Below are 15951 nucleotides of genomic sequence, written 5' to 3'. Positions count from 1 at the left end.
ACCAGCATGGCCCTGGGATGGCCAACAGTCACACTGGGATTGTCTGGAATGAGAACCCTCTTGTTTATTTTGCTTCAGTTGAAATGTACCAATCGCAGCTTTCAGTTCAAGTGAATGTTTCATGTGCAAACTGTATAATATTATATGTGAAAGTCCCTCTGGTTTTAATTTCTATTAACACGGGGTGCTGTTTAGTGAGGTACAAATTGTAGATCCATGGACTAATTGGCCTTTTTCATCACTAACTTCTGTGGGATCTTCCAGACAGTGCAGAGTTGCTTTCTACAGTCTATTTTTTAGTAATATGTTCACTCTAACAGGGCTGCTGTCAGTGAGAACTAAGCAATACTCAGGACCCAGCCTGAGGTGGGACCTATCAGGTGAAGGAGATTGGTGTCCCCAGAATTCCCAGTTCTCTAGTCTATTATATGTCTAATCTACCTATCTACTTTCTGCTCAGGACAGTAGCCATGCATCTGTGTCGTAGTAGCTCCTTCCCTTGCCAATCAGCTGTTCATCCAAGAGTGAAAGTAATGTCTCATTTATTGCTTACCGTATTATAATTCCTTGCTACTGTTTAGCTCTGAAGTCACCTTTACAAAAGCCCTAGTGTGACACTTTGGGGATTCACCCAGACCAGTAAGGGGGTTTTGTGCCCACCTGCCTTGTAACCCTGAGTGCTTCTGTGCTGTGCAGCTTTGGCTCAGAGCCCTGACACTAGCAGCATGCTCTCTGGCATGATGACCTCATCCTGGCTTCCACCAGCCTGCTTACTCCTTGCTAGGTGACACCAACAGCCCTTACAGTTCTGAGTTTCCCCCAAACCGCTTCCCCTGCAGTGTCCAGTTTCTCTTTCACAGGAGTGAAGTTTGCTGCCTCCAAAGAGACCAGGTACACACCAGCCTGCAAGATTAGCTGAGGATTTTACCCCTTTAGTTTAATAGACAGCCCTGTAAAGTAAAACAAGTTTATTAGCAGAACCTAGATTTAAGTGACATCACAGAGAGGGAATAGGGATAGGAATGGTTACAGAAAAAAGTAAATGTGCACTTCTAATACTAAAATCTAATGTCACAACTAGAGTCTTTTCTCACCACTGTCACTCTTGCAGCATGCCTGGCCAGTCTTTAGTGAGAATCCAACATGGAGCCCAACATGCTTGGTTTCTTTGACTCCTCAGGTGAAGGATAAAGGACAACCCAAAAAACTTTTCCAGTTCCATACATTTCCCCAAGTTCATTGTCCTTGTGTCAAGAGCCAGGAAGTTGGGGCCTGGGGGCCTGGGGGATTCAGTTTCCTGTCTCCTCCAGAGGGGTGATTCTATCTTGAGCAAAGTGTCCCATCCTGCTGAGTTCCCATGTGATGTTTCTTGCTGCAATTTTACAATGCAAATGAAGTCTTCCCCCCTGCCTGTGAGCTAATTGCTTTGTTTACTGCTGATAGAAATTCCCCATTGTCCATGGCTCTCAAGATAAATTTTTTCTAAAGAAACCCTGTTTATCAACTTTTTCTGACATCCCTCTCTTAAACACATTTTAGTCCTGTATTTTCAGCACATCTGTATTGTTTTTTGCACGTTAACTGTATATACATCACACAGAGCTATTAATCATCAGAGAGTTACTAGTTTTCATAAGAACATAAGAATGGCCATACTGGGTCAGATCAAAGGTCCATCCAGCCCAGTATCCTGTCTGCCAACAGTGGCCAATGCCAGGTGCCCCAGAGGGAGTGAACCTAACAGGTAATGATCTAGTGATCTCTCTCCTGCCATCCATCTCCACCCTCTGACAAACAGAGGCTAGGGACACCATTCCTTACCCATCCTGGCTAATAGCCATTAATGGACTTAACCTCCATGAATTTATCCAGTTCTCTTTTAAACCCTGTTATAGACCTAGCCTTCACAACCTCCTCAGGCAAGGAGTTCCACAGGCTGACTGTGTGCCGAGTGAAGAAGAACTTCCTTTTATTTGTTTTAAACCTGCTACCCATTAATTTCATTTGGTGGCCCCTAGTTCTTATATTATGGGAACAAGTAAATAACTTTTCCTTATTCGCTTTCTCCACACCACTCATGATGTTATATACCTCTATCAGATCCCACCTTAGTCTCCTCTTTTCCAAGCTGAAAAGTCCTAGCCTCTTTAATCTCTCCTCATATGGGACCCCTTCCAAACCCCTAATCATTTTAGTTGCCCTTTTCTGAACCTTTTATAATGCCAGTATATCTTTTTTGAGATGAGGGGACCACCTCTGTAGGCAGTAATCAAGATGTGGGCTGTCATAAATATAAAGGGAAGGGTAAACACCTTTAAATCCTTCCTGGCCAGAGGAAAAACCCGTTCACCTGTAAAGAGTTAAGAAGCTAAAACAACCTCGCTGGCACCTGACCAAAATGACCAATGAGGAGACAAGATACTTTCAAAGCTGGAAGGGGTGGAGGGGACAAAAGGTAACTTAAGGTTTTGCCTAGAGGGATTCTCTATGTTTTGAATCTGATTACCCTGTAAGGTATTTACCACCCTGATTTTACAGAGGGGATTCTTTTACTTTTTCTTCAATTAAAATTCTTCTTTTCAGAACCTGATTGCTTTTTCCTTGTTCTTAAGATCCAAGGGTTTGGGACTGTGTTCACCTATGCAAATTGGTGAGGATTTTTATCAAGCCTTCCCCAGGAAAGGGGGTATAGGGTTTGGGGGGATTTTGGAGGGAAAGACGTTTTCAAGTGGGTTCTTTCCCGGTTATATTTGTTAGACGCTTGGTGGTGGCAGCAATAAGGTCCAGGGACAAAAGGTAAAATAGTTTGTACCTTGGGGAAGTTTAAACATAAACTGGTAAAAATAAGCTTAGGGGGTTTTTCATGCAGCTCCCCACATCTGTACCCTAGAGTTCAGCGTGGGGAAGGAACCTTGACATGGGCGTACTATGGATTTATATAAGGGCAATAAGATATTCTCCCTCTTTATTCTCTATCCCTTTTTTAATGAGTCCTAACATCCTGTTTGCTTTTTTGACTGCCACTGCACGCTGCATGGATGTCTTCAGAGAACTATCCACGATGACTCCAAGATCTTTCTCCTGATTACTTGTAGCTAAATTAGCCCTAATTATATTGTATGTATAATTGGGGTTATTTTTTCCAATGTGCATTACTTTACATTTATCCACATTAAATTTCATTTGCCATTTTGTTTCCCAAACACTTAGTTTTGTGAGATCTTTTTGAAGTTCTTCACAGTCTGCTTTGGTCTTAACTATCTTGAGCAGTTTAGTATCATCTGCAAACTTTGCCACCTTGCTGTTTATCCCTTTCTCCAGATCATTTATGAATGGGTTGAATAGGATTGGTCCTAGGACTGACCCTTGGGGAACACCACTAGTTACCCCTCTCCATTCTGAAAGTTTACCATTTATTCCTACCCTTTGTTCCGTATCTTTGAACCAGTTCTCAATCCATGAAAGGATCTTCCCTCTTATCCCATGACAACTTAATTTACATAAGAGCCTCTGGTGAGGGACCTTGTCAAAGGCTTTCTGGAAATCTAAGTACACTATGTCCACTGGATCCCCCTTGTCCACATGTTTGTTGACCCCCTCAAAGAACTCTAATAGATTAGTAAGACATGATCTCCCTTTACAGAAACTATGTTGACCTTTGTGCAACAATTTATGTTCTTCTATATGTCTGACAATTTTATTCTTTACTATTGTTTCAACTAATTTGCCCGGTACTGATGTTAAACTTACCAGTCTGTAATTGCCAGGATCACCTCTAGAGCCCTTCTTAAATATTGGCATTACATTAGCTATCTTCCAGTCACTGGGTTCAGTAGCTGATTTAAAGGACAGGTTACAAACCATAGTTAATAGTTCCACAATTTCACATTTGAGTTCCTTCAGAACTCTTGGGTGAATGCCATCTGGTCCCGGTGACTTGTTACTGTTAAGTTTCTCAATTAATTCCAAAACCTCCTCTAGTGTCACTTCAATCTGTGACAATTCCTCAGATATGTCACCTACAAAAGACAGTTCAGGTTTGGGAATCTCCCTAACATCGTCATCCGTGAAGACTGAAGCAAAGAATTAATTTAGTTTCTCCACGATGACTTTCCAATGTTACTTTGCAAGACACCTTTTAAATAAATATCATGACAACAGCATGGGGGTGGGGCACTGAGTTGATCAGGCCTGCTGAGACTCTCAGCAGCATACTAGGGAGCCCCTTGCCCTCTGGCATTGGGGTGCTCTTAAAGTCACACATAGCCACCTCTCATTGCCTCCCTGGACCTCCTTTAGATCTACGGGGAGACCCCATTCTACCAGACGCTAGTTGCGGTCCTGTGCCTAGTTTTAAATACGATAAGCAATTGGCAGGACTAGCTGAAAGCCATATAGAAACTTCTGACACCTTCCAAAAGTTCATGAAACACTTCCACATCCTGGCTCCCACAGGGGTACCCAAGCAATTGTGTATTTAGGGCTGATGCTGACAATAGGGCTTTCATTAGTTCCCAAGACACATTTTCTAAAGTCTAACCTTGACCACAAAGCTAGGAAACTTCCCCTGATATCCTGTTTCAGAGTAACAGCCGTGTTAGTCTGTATTCGCAAAAAGAAAAGGAGTACATGTGGCACCTTAGAGACTAACCAATTTATTTGAGCATAAGCTTTCGTGAGCTACAGCTCACTTCATCGGATGCAAGTGAGCTGTAGCTCATGAAAGCTTATGCTCAAATAAATTGGTTAGTCGCTAAGGTGCCACAAGTACTCCTTTTCTTTTTTCCTGATATCCTGATTACATTTTCTTTTTCTTACTTTCGTTCTATTACCACTAGTTATAAACCATTGTACAATTCTAACCAATTTTGATTCTTCCATGAATCAAATATTTGTAGATGGTTATAAAATCCCTCTTTACTCAATCTAGGCATGTTTAGCTATTTTAATCCTTCCTCATAAATCACCCCTCTAATCCATTTGTTATTTTTATGCTTTTCTCTGAGTTACTTCTGGTTTGTCGATATCTTTCTGGTATTTCAATGGCCAAAGCTGAATGCACTATTTTAGGTGCAGTATCACCAGAGCCAAATGGAGAAGGGCTAACACCTCTGTGGTCAGTGTCTCCATGTATGAAACCCCAAATCACACAAGCTATTTTGACTGCAATAGCTCTTTACTGTAAACTCTAATCATCTGTGGGAGCCCTGGCCCAACAGGCATCCTGACCCTGAACTCATCTATTCAGGTCCTTGTCTTGACATGCTGCAAATGAGGCCCACCACACTCAAGAGAAACAGATGGAGGGTGGTGGTGGTCAGGGCCTCCCTTTTGAGAGGGATGGAAGCATCCATCTGCCAACTTGATGTGACATCCCAGGAGGTGTGCTGACTGCCAGAGCAGACATCCCAAAGTCACGGAAAGGTTTCTGAGGCTCTTCCATCTCTCTGACCATTACCCCATGCTGGTTACCCACCTGGACACTAATGATATTGCCAAATATGACCCTGAGCAGAGAGATCATCAGCTGCTTTGGGAGTGAGGATGAAGGAGTCAGGGACACAAGTGGTGTTCTCATCCATTCTCTCTGTTGAGGATAAGAACCCAGGAAAGGGGACATGGAGATGAATGTGTGGCTATGTAGATGGTATTAATGGGAGGGCTTTGGCTTCCTCAACAATGGGATGCTGTTCTGGGAAGGAGGAATGCTGGGGAGAGACGGGGTCCACCTGACCAAGACGTGGAAGAGCATCTTTGGACTCCAATTTGCCAATTTGGCTTTACACTAGATTCAAAGAGGACAGGAGACAAATTTTTGAGAGAAGAAGATTGAGGGGGGACCTGACAAGTTTTCAAATATGTTAAGGGCTGTTATAAAAAGGACTGTGATTAACTGCTCTGCATGTCCACTGAAGGTAGGACAAAAAGACAATGGGCTTAATCTGTAGCAAAGGAGATTTAGACCAGATAATGGGAATATCTTTCTAACTATGAGGAAAGTTAAGCATTGGAATAGGCTTCCAAGAGAGGTTGTAGAATCCCTGACATTGGAGGTTTTTAGAACAGATAAGAAAAACACCTGTTAGGGAGAGTTTATCCTGCCTCAGCATAAGGGGCTGGACTAGATGACCTCCTAAGTTGCCTTCTAGCCCTACATTTCTATGATTCTAAATTCCTATTAATTTGATTTTCAAGGAAGAATCACATTTTGTTACTGTTTGCTTTTATTTTGAACCTCAATGTAGAGTCCTTTGTATGATTTCTCTGTCCATCCCTGGAGTTTGCAACACCTCCCAAATAAGTACCAGTTGTTGTGCTGTTTAGTTCTTCTTTCAGATCATTAAATTTTAGATAGAACTGGGCCTGGACAACTCCTCCAACATGATACATTGCCATTTATTGTTTGTTGTCCTTCAGCCAGTTTCCAGTCTCAGTGGAAGTGTTCGTATGCAAGCTAATTTGTATTAATTTTTCAAGTAAGATTTTTTTGACTTGCTTGTAAGAGATGCTTTGCTAAAGCCCAGCTAGCTTATCTATGATGTACTGCATTCCCATCAGCCACTAATTTTGGAACTGAATCAATAAAAACTTAAATTTGTCTGACATGTTAACCCTTCTCTCTTATTATTTTATCTCTATTAAACTAGTGCCTAGACTCCCCCCACTGACATCAGAGCCCCATTATGCTGTATAAACATGTACCCTAAAGAGCTAACAACTTACACAGGATAGTATCATTACCCCCTCCATTTCACAGATGGAGAACTGAAGCACAGAGGCCCAGATTCTCAAAGGTATTTATATGCCTACCTCCCGCTGATTTATGTGGGAGTGAAATGCCTAAATATCTCCATGGATCTGGGCTAGATGAAGTGGTTTGCCCACGATCACACAAGAAACTTAATTCAGAGCTGGGAATTGAACCCAGCTTAATCCAAAGTGCCAGTCTATTGCTTTAATCCATAGCCCATCCTTCCTCTCTTAAATCCAGAGTGTATGTTAGTTACTCAGAGTTCTTTTATCCCTGTTCATAGATTTTTTTTCTTAAAATTTGTCCCAATATTTCATGAGGGACTGAAGTTGGATGGTATTTGCGAAGACTTTTCCTGTTTTAAAACAAAAACAAAACACAAATGACTGGTCAGATTTGTTTGCTCTTTGTCATCTGGAGGCTCTCCAGTTCTCTGTATCTTTTCAGAAATAATTGTCAGGGTTCAGTCAGTTCATCAGCTTTCTCCCAGAAGATCTTAAAATGAATATCATCTGGACTGACTGATTGGTATTTAATAAGGTTTTAAAGACTTCCCTTCTCTTTATTTTATCAGCAGACATATTTGACAGTCTTCATTACTATTTAACTGTCCATATCGCTTGTCTTTATTTCTCTTGTTACAACCAGATTTTTAAAAATGCAGGTAACTCAGCCATTTTTCGAGTCATTAGTAAGTTAATATCCTTTCTCATTTATTAGCAGGCCTGGTTTCTCATTAGTGTATCTCTTAATATATTTGTGATCAATCTTATTATTCCCCTAATTTCTTTGACTAGAATTAATGCATTTCACTTTTTGGTGGCCCTTATCTTTTCTGCACATTTCTATTTGGTACTCTCTTCTCCATTTCCAGAACATATTATTTTTGCTTTCAATCTTTCAGCAATCACTTAGGAAGCTAAATAGTTTGCTTCCTTTCCTTGGCACTTTTTTTTTCATTTTCAGCAAAATTACAGTTGATTGTACCTTAATTTTGTTGTCTTTCAAAATTCTCCAACCTTCCGTAACTCATGGATTTTAATACTTCCTGCCATTGAACCCAACTATCTGAGTTTCATAATCCCGCAGATTAGCATCTTTGAACTCTAATACTGGTGTTTTATGAACTCATGGTGTAGCATTCTTCAAAGAACTCCAGGCTGCTACCAGAGAGCACCCCTATTATTCTTAATCAGTTGTTCACAAGTAACGAAAATTAGCTCTGGGATGACCTTTCTTTGACTGAAATCCGTACTTTCTAGCTCATTAAATTTTCCTCTACAGAATTTAATTTTTTGATTCAGAGTTAAGCTCCATGAGCTCAATTCCTCATTTGTGTCATGGTGCCAGTACGAAGGCCCCATAATCCCTGGGGAACCAGCCCTAAGGGAATTCCCCTCTACATAGAGGGAATCGCTCAGTGACAGGTGCCTAAATGCACTGCAGGTATTCCTGGCTGCCCAGCCCTATTGGGACATAGGTAATTGGGCTCAAGTTAGAGCAACCTGAGCTGGCCCTAGAGTAGGGGAACTGCAAAGTCACCTTCACACCTCCCACTCTGTTTCTGCAATGAGTAGCACTTGGTTTGAATGGAGAACTGGGGGTTCATGTTTATATTTGTATCTGTCACTCCCCAGAATTTTGGGCTAGTTAGAGCTCTTGTACATACAGTTCCTATTGTGTCATATGCTTTTGGTCACTGTAGCTTGCGTCAGTATTGTGATTCTACCTATCTTTCTTACATATTTATGTGGTGTCCATCTGGTGTTGTGAATTCTACCTATCTTTCTTACATATTTATGTGGTGTAGTATCTGAGTATCACAACCTTTAGTGGATTTATCCCAGTGAGGTAGGGAAGTGCTATTATCTGCATATTACAGATGGGGAATTGAGCACAGAGAGACTAAGTGACTTGCCCAAAGTCACACAGGAAGTCTACGGCAGAATAGGGAATCGAACCTCGGACTTCTGAGTCCTAGGCTAGCACCTAAGCCACTGTCCTTCCTCTCCAACTGTCATTTTTATTAACACATCTGACTTTACTTTCAAACTGCTGAGAGTCCCAACTCCATGGAGACAGAATCGGATTTGTTACCATTGTGTACAGCAGACTCACTTGTGAAGTGAGCGTGTCAGGTCTAGCCCGTGCTTCTCCCCCACTTCTTCTTATAACTGTCCAAACAAACTGAAAATTGAAAGACAACTGTCAAATTGACAGGCTCAATGTGCATCTCCTCTGCCCACCTTTATTGTAAAAATTCCTCCCTTATTGCAGATGATACTAAACTGGGAGGAGTGGTTGATACGCTGGAGGGCAGGGATAGGATACAGAGGGACCTAGACAAATTGGAGGATTGGGCCAAAAGAAATCTGATGAGGTTCAATAAGGATAAGTGCAGGGTCCTGCACTTAGGATGGAAGAACCCAATGCACAGCTACAGACTAGGGACCGAATGGCTAGGCAGCAGTTCTGCGGAAAAGGACCTAGGGGTGACAGTGGACGAGAAGCTGGATATGAGTCAGCAGTGTGCCCTTGTTGCCAAGAAGGCCAATGGCATTTTGGGATGTATAAGGAGGGGCATAGCGAGCAGATCGAGGGACGTGATCATTCCCCTCTATTCGACATTGGTGAGGCCTCATCTGGAGTACTGTGTCCAGTTTTGGGCCCCACACTACAAGGAGGATGTGGAAAAATTGGAGAGAGTCCAGCGAAGGGCAACAAAAATGATTAGGGGTCTGGAACACATGACTTATGAGGAGAGGCTGAGGGAACTGGGATTGTTTAGTCTGCAGAAGAGAAGAATGAGAGGGGATTTGATAGCTGCTTTCAACTACCTGAGAGGTGGTTCCAAAGAGGATGGTTCTAGACTATTCTCAGTGGTAGAAGAGGACAGGACAAGGAGTAATGGTCTCAAGTTGCAGTGGGGGAGGTTTAGGTTGGATATTAGGAAAAACTTCTTCACTAGGAGGGTGGTGAAACACTGGAATGCATTACCTAGGGAGGTGGTAGAATCTCCTTCCTTAGAAGTTTTTAAGGTCAGGCTTGACAAAGCCCTGGCTGGGATGATTTAATTGGGGATTGGTCCTGCTTTGAGCAGGGGGTTGGACTAGATGACCTCCTGAGGTCCCTTCCAACCCTGATATTCTGTGATTCTATGGCCCCTCTAAAGGAACATTTATCAGCTCTGCAAGAGAAGGGCTATAGCAGTGTAGCATCCCCGCTGCTAATCTCGGGAGTCTGTTGGGACTGTAGCCACGTGGGTGTGCAACTGAGCCCTTCAGAGAGCAAAGTTCTTGCTTGTTTTAGTGCCCTGGAGACTCAGAAGAAGACAGAGGGCAGAGAAAGAAGTGGAATGCACAGGTGTGTGTCTGCAGGCCCAGCAAACCTAATGCTGCTCGGAGTTGGGATTTTAGCACTGACACAGCCCTCGCGTTGCAATGTTTTTATTATCAAAGGAATGTTTTCAAACAGAAAACATCCTTTTTAAGAGAGGAGCCAATTTTTGAGCCTGTCAGCCTTGAAAATGTCCCTTCCGCCCTTTGATTTATGAAAGTTTCACACTAAGCGATAAAAATGTAAATAAGGGGTGGGGGGAACTCTGAAGATTTTTAAATGTAAGAAAGAAAGACTGAACAAATGCCAAGGAGTATTTATAGTGCTCTATGTGGTTGGGGTGTGGGAGGGAAACAGATATTGTAGTACTCCTGTCATCCCCTTTTTAAACCAGCCTCTTGAGAAACATGTTGCAGATAATTCAGCCAGAGAGGCTATGTAGATGGGAAGATAGTGAGCAAAAGCTGACAAATTCGGTTCATAAGCCATGACATCCAGTGTTCAGAGAACAAAGCTGAGGATGGAAAATACAATCAGACAGTTGGGGAAGACAACAAAGGGAAAGAGCATGTTAAAGAACTAGACAGAGAGGGGAGGTGTATTTGCAACAGTGAATAGTGCTGAGATTTTGTGATCCCATAAAATCACCTCCTCCTTCCCCAGATTGTGTTACTTTAGCAGACAACTGATAACCATGTGTGTGTGTGTGTGTGAGAGAGAGAGAGAGAGAGAGAGAGAGAGAGAGAAATATCTGTATTATATGTTTTTGGTGGCACAGCAAGGAAAGAATAGGCTCTGACATTATTTAATTAAATTAATTTATTTATTATTAGTATTACAGTAGCACGTAGAAGTCCCTGTCACTGATTGGAATGTCATTGTGCTAGGCATTAGAAAGTAGACTGATAATAGTGGCAAAGAGTCCTGTGGCACCTTATAGACTAACAGACATATTGGAGCATAAGCTTTCGTGGGTGAATACTCACTTCTCATGCATCCGACGAAGTGGGTATTCACCCACAAAAGCTTATGCTCCAATACATCTGTTAGTCTATAAAGTGCCACAGGACTCTTTGTCGCTTTTACAGATCCAGACTAACATGGCTACCCCTGTGATACTAGACTGATAATGGTACAATAAGCAAGCAGCTTTTCACTACCTCATGTTATGTCTTTTCAGTCACAGACATATTATGTGCCTGGAGATGGGAAGTGATTCTTTGTATATTGTATATTCAGAATTGTTGTTAAGGTTGAACTTGAAGCATATTAGTTAGGTTATTTCATAATTGTAATGGTATTTGTTATATTAACTTTGTATGGTAATACAGGGTCCCTGCTTGAAGGGCCCACTCCATTTCACATTTGAATGGTGGTGGGATGTAGAGACATGAAGTGACCCAGTTCCAAACACTGAATGTAGTTTATGAATGATGCCATAGGGCCCTATGCAGGTTACTTCAGTCCAGGAGCTGGGAAACTCAGTGAGTTTGCATGGAATTCCTCCCTCCTCCTCTTGGTGTGTGGTTTGCCACCTCTGGGGAAGTGTCGGGGGTTTGGCTGCTAAAACCTGCAGATCATCGTGGATATGAGTATGTGGAGACCCTGTGCTTTCACACTGCCTCCTAGTCCCTTATCCCTCTGGCTCCATTCCGATCATGACTTATTGGCACGCACATCCTGTTGGTCAAGCCCTAAGCACAATCGTTAGGTCAACCTAACCCCTGGTGTAGATGCAGCTAGGTCAATGGAAGAATTCTTCCATCAACCTAGCTACCAGCTCTCAGAGAGGTGGATTAACTACACTGACAGAAAAAAAACCCTTCCATTGGTCTACACTAGAGCAGCACAGCTCCTCTGACATAGCTGTGTTGTGTGATGGGCCGTTCACACCATCCTGACAGGGAAGGGGTTAATAGAGCCCTAGGGAGGCTGCACAGGAAGCAGCCAACAGGAGAGAGGCTGCAAGGAGTAGCCAATCAGGGCCCAGTGGGCACACATAGAAGGGTCTGCAGGGCCAGAGTCAGTCAGTCGCTGCTGGAAGCTTGAGGAGAGAAGACTGTGTCTTGAGTAGGCTGCAACCCTTTAGCACCTTGGACAAAGTAGTGCAGGCAGAGGCCTGGGAGTAGAGAAGACACTCCAGACACCCTGCTGAGACTGCAGGGAAGTGGCCCAGGGAAATGCGGTGATAGTCGAGGTAAAGGAACGCAGTAGGTGACTAGGTGACCCAAGCACTGGGTGGGCCTGGGTTCCCCCACACCCACCCACCCACTCGCCATTGGCAAAGTGGCTGGATAGTTGGACTGCAGTACTATCACCTCGAAGAGGGGAGCACTGATGGTGACATGGCCGGAGGGCTGTGTCACGAAGAGGACACCATGGTCCTTGGAGTGATGTGTGTCCAAGAGCAGACGTGACTGTGAGCGAGGCACCATCAGCAGAGGGCATACTGTCCTGCGGACCTAATCTCCAATACAGCCAGCAGAAGGCACTATTGTGTTAAGTCACGCCTCATCACATGCTGCTGTAGTCGTTCTAGTGTAGACATACCCTTACTCACAAAATTGAAGACAGTTCAAAGTCAAGTCTTTAAGGGGCTAACATCTGCAGCCCTTACAAAGATTTTACTCTGACAAAAATCCAGTTTTCTTGACTATGTCAGGATAGTAGGATTTTGTCTTAAATCTCCTAAAATAATACAGCCTGCATTGTTAGTTATTTATGATGTCCTTAACTAGAATAGGTTCAAAACCCATTATTTATCCTTTATTTCTTTGCCAAGACTTGTGTCCTGAGAATTCAGGGTTTGGCAAAGAAATAAAGAAAAACTTATTTTTCAAATATTTTGATTTATTAAAAATGTATTTATATTTCTAGGCCAAATTATTAAAAGGGGATTCAACCTATTCACTAGTATTCCAGTCCTATAAAGTCTTACATGTGTGTAACTTTATAAAGACAAGTGGCTCCATTGATGTAAATGGGACTAGTCACATGTGTAAAGTTAAGCGTGCACATTAGTCTTTAAGTCCCTGACCTTGCAAACCAGGGATGAAATTTTGAAGATGACTTTGAAGATATTGTACATGCACATTTTCACAAAACAACTTCTGGGCATCCGAGTTCTTGGCTGCTAAAATTGTATGTGCAAAAGTGTGGGCATACAACATTAGGTTCACAGTTGTCTAGGTTTTTTTTTTTTTTAATGTTTGCTTTGTAAGGACAAGAATCCCCTCTCCCCTGCACTTTATGCAGTCACCCGATAAAATACTAGACAATCAGAATGGTAACATTTTCCTCTCTCAACACAGGTGTAAATGGCTACACCAGGTCCAAGGCAGAGGAGCAGGTCCTAAGTCTGCCCATACATTCTATTAATGATTTTGGAGCATCAGGAGTTTTATTTATTATGTAATTGTTTTACAAGAACTTTGCAATCCATCTTTAAGTACCAAGAGCAATTAACTCACAGCATCTGCTAATTGCAGGAAACTTTTCTGTTTTAAACAGAGCTGTAGGAGCTCAAAGAGCATCTGAAACAAACTGGGCAACAGATTAAAAACTGACAAAAATGCTGCATCTGTGGGGCCATCTTCAATCATTTTTAAGCACGTTGTTAATGCTTAGTTATAAATCCCTAGAAATAGGTGTTTCTAATGGAGCTGCTGATAGGCCCTGAACCACAGTGTCACAAATAGCACACTATAATTAGACAAGGGGGGGGGGTTCGAAATGAATCTGATGTTCTGCCAAAGCTCATTAAAGCAGGTCATGCACTCCAGTGCACAGAATATTGCTGATGACTGGTAACAGAGGAGTGTGCTACTCGTTTGGTAGGAAGGAGAATATAAAATCACTTTTTGAAAATCTGAGAGCAATACTGGGGTGGGGGGGATGAAAGAAGAGAGAGCTTTGATTTCAAGTGTTGACAAGAATTGGATGCTCCTTACTAGACCTTGCTAAAGCAAATTATAGTTGTCCTTTGCCATATAGTTACCAAGGTAGATCTCTACTGTCAAAGATTGCAAGGCCAAAGTCAATGTCTATGTAGCCTCCCTTTTCTGATTGGCACTTGTTTGGCAGGGTGCTCAAATATCTTGGCAGATCTGGTTTGCCCCCTTGCTAATCATAGACTACACATTTCTCTGCTTTTGTGCTTGACAGTAGCATAAAAAGATGTGTGTGGAGCCTGGAGCTGCCATTTCTTATTAATGCTGTTACGGTTTATGAAGCAGTTGACTTTGGGGTATTCTTTCTCTTCCTCACTTTTCAAAGGCAACCTTTTGATCTTCTTAACATGGCCAGTTAACACACACACTGCCTGCCATCTCACCATTTGCAGTGATGCCAAATGAAACACACATTGCTAACTGGCAATCTTGGCTCTTTAATTCGCTTGGCCAAGATAACCACCGTCCATGGGAGAGCTCAAGACAGAAAAAAATGTTGTTAAAGGCCACAATTCACCCATGAAGCTTTCTCTAAATACAAACATACTATCGTCCATGGAGAGGTTAAAAAAAATCAGTGAAGCAGGGCCATTTAAATAGAAAGCAAGATAGCCTGAGTTGGTACAGATACTTTAAAAGAATAGTAATAGGAAGCAAATACTGAATAAAACATTAGAAATAGCTGTAGGCGAGGGCAGAGAGGTACTTTATGTAAAGGTTTAAGGTAAAGCAGTTGGTAATCAACTAAAAGAATGGGTTTGGATGCATGGTGGGGCTGTATAGTGAAAAGAGAGGGGGAACCTCACCCTCCTGCAGAGGAACCCACAAGAGACAGTTCTGGGGAGGAGCACTCATGAGACTCCCTCACATCACTTCATAGGAGTGCAGAGGTCTAAGATTTGTGCCTCTGTACAGAACAAGTCCAGATCTCAGTGGATTTTCTCCATGCAGAGAGCAGCTGAGTGTGCAAAGGCGCCAGAGTCAACTTAGGACAAGGCTCTAAAAGGTCTAGCTTTATCTGGCCTAGGTACTTATATGGCCCTTGTTACCAACATCCCTGTCACTAATGGATTTTATCCTCACAAGGTCCCTGGGACGAATGGAAGTATTGTCCCTGGTTTTACACAGGGTAGATTAAGTGTCTTGCCCAAGATCATACAGCAAGTCTATAGCTGAGCTAGGAATTGAACCAAAGTTTCTCAAATCCCGGTTCAGCTCCCTCTCCATTAAATTATCCTTCTTCCCAGCTTGGTTTAGGTGCCAGTGTTTGAAAATTGGGCCCAAAGTGTGTCAACGGTATATTATTATCATTGCTATTAATTAGTTTATGGCCCTTTACAGAGATGATTAACATACCTGCAACCAGTTTCTGCTTTCAGCTGCAACTGTACAAATCCAAGGTAACTACAATAAAGTCAGTGAGTATTTCAGGACTGGCACTGATGGAATTCAGACCTGAGCCTGGCCCGTCATTCCTAACCCAATGAGTTTATAAACTACCTCAGACTGGTGTACAAATTTATGACAAACTATGCACTACAGTGAAGAGCTGAGAGGGAAAGTTAACAAAAAAAAAAAAAGTGTACTTTGTTTCTTGGAAGCCGGAGAGTGAGATTGTCAGCTGGTGTAAATCAGTGTAGCCCTACTGAAATCAGTGAAGCTATGCCATCTGCGAGTCTGGCCAAAAGGTTCTTCTGTAGTTAGTAATTTGGAAGGCTTGCTGAAGGTTACAAGCCAAGAGACCATGGAAATCATGGTGGTTTGGAAATGACAGAAAACACAATAGGTTTATCAGTGTCTCTGCTTCTAACTGCTTTGATGTGTTTTCTGCAGCAGTCTTATCTGCTTTTCTCTCCTGTATAAACGATTGGGCATTCCATGAAAAATCCTTCATGATAAAATCCAGAGGAATTT

Source organism: Lepidochelys olivacea (assembly GCF_965140295.1).
Source record: "Lepidochelys olivacea isolate rLepOli2 genome assembly, chromosome: 8".
Taxonomy (NCBI): domain Eukaryota; kingdom Metazoa; phylum Chordata; order Testudines; family Cheloniidae; genus Lepidochelys; species Lepidochelys olivacea.
The sequence above is the reverse complement of the archived record's forward strand: the minus strand, read 5'-3'. Positions refer to the sequence as shown.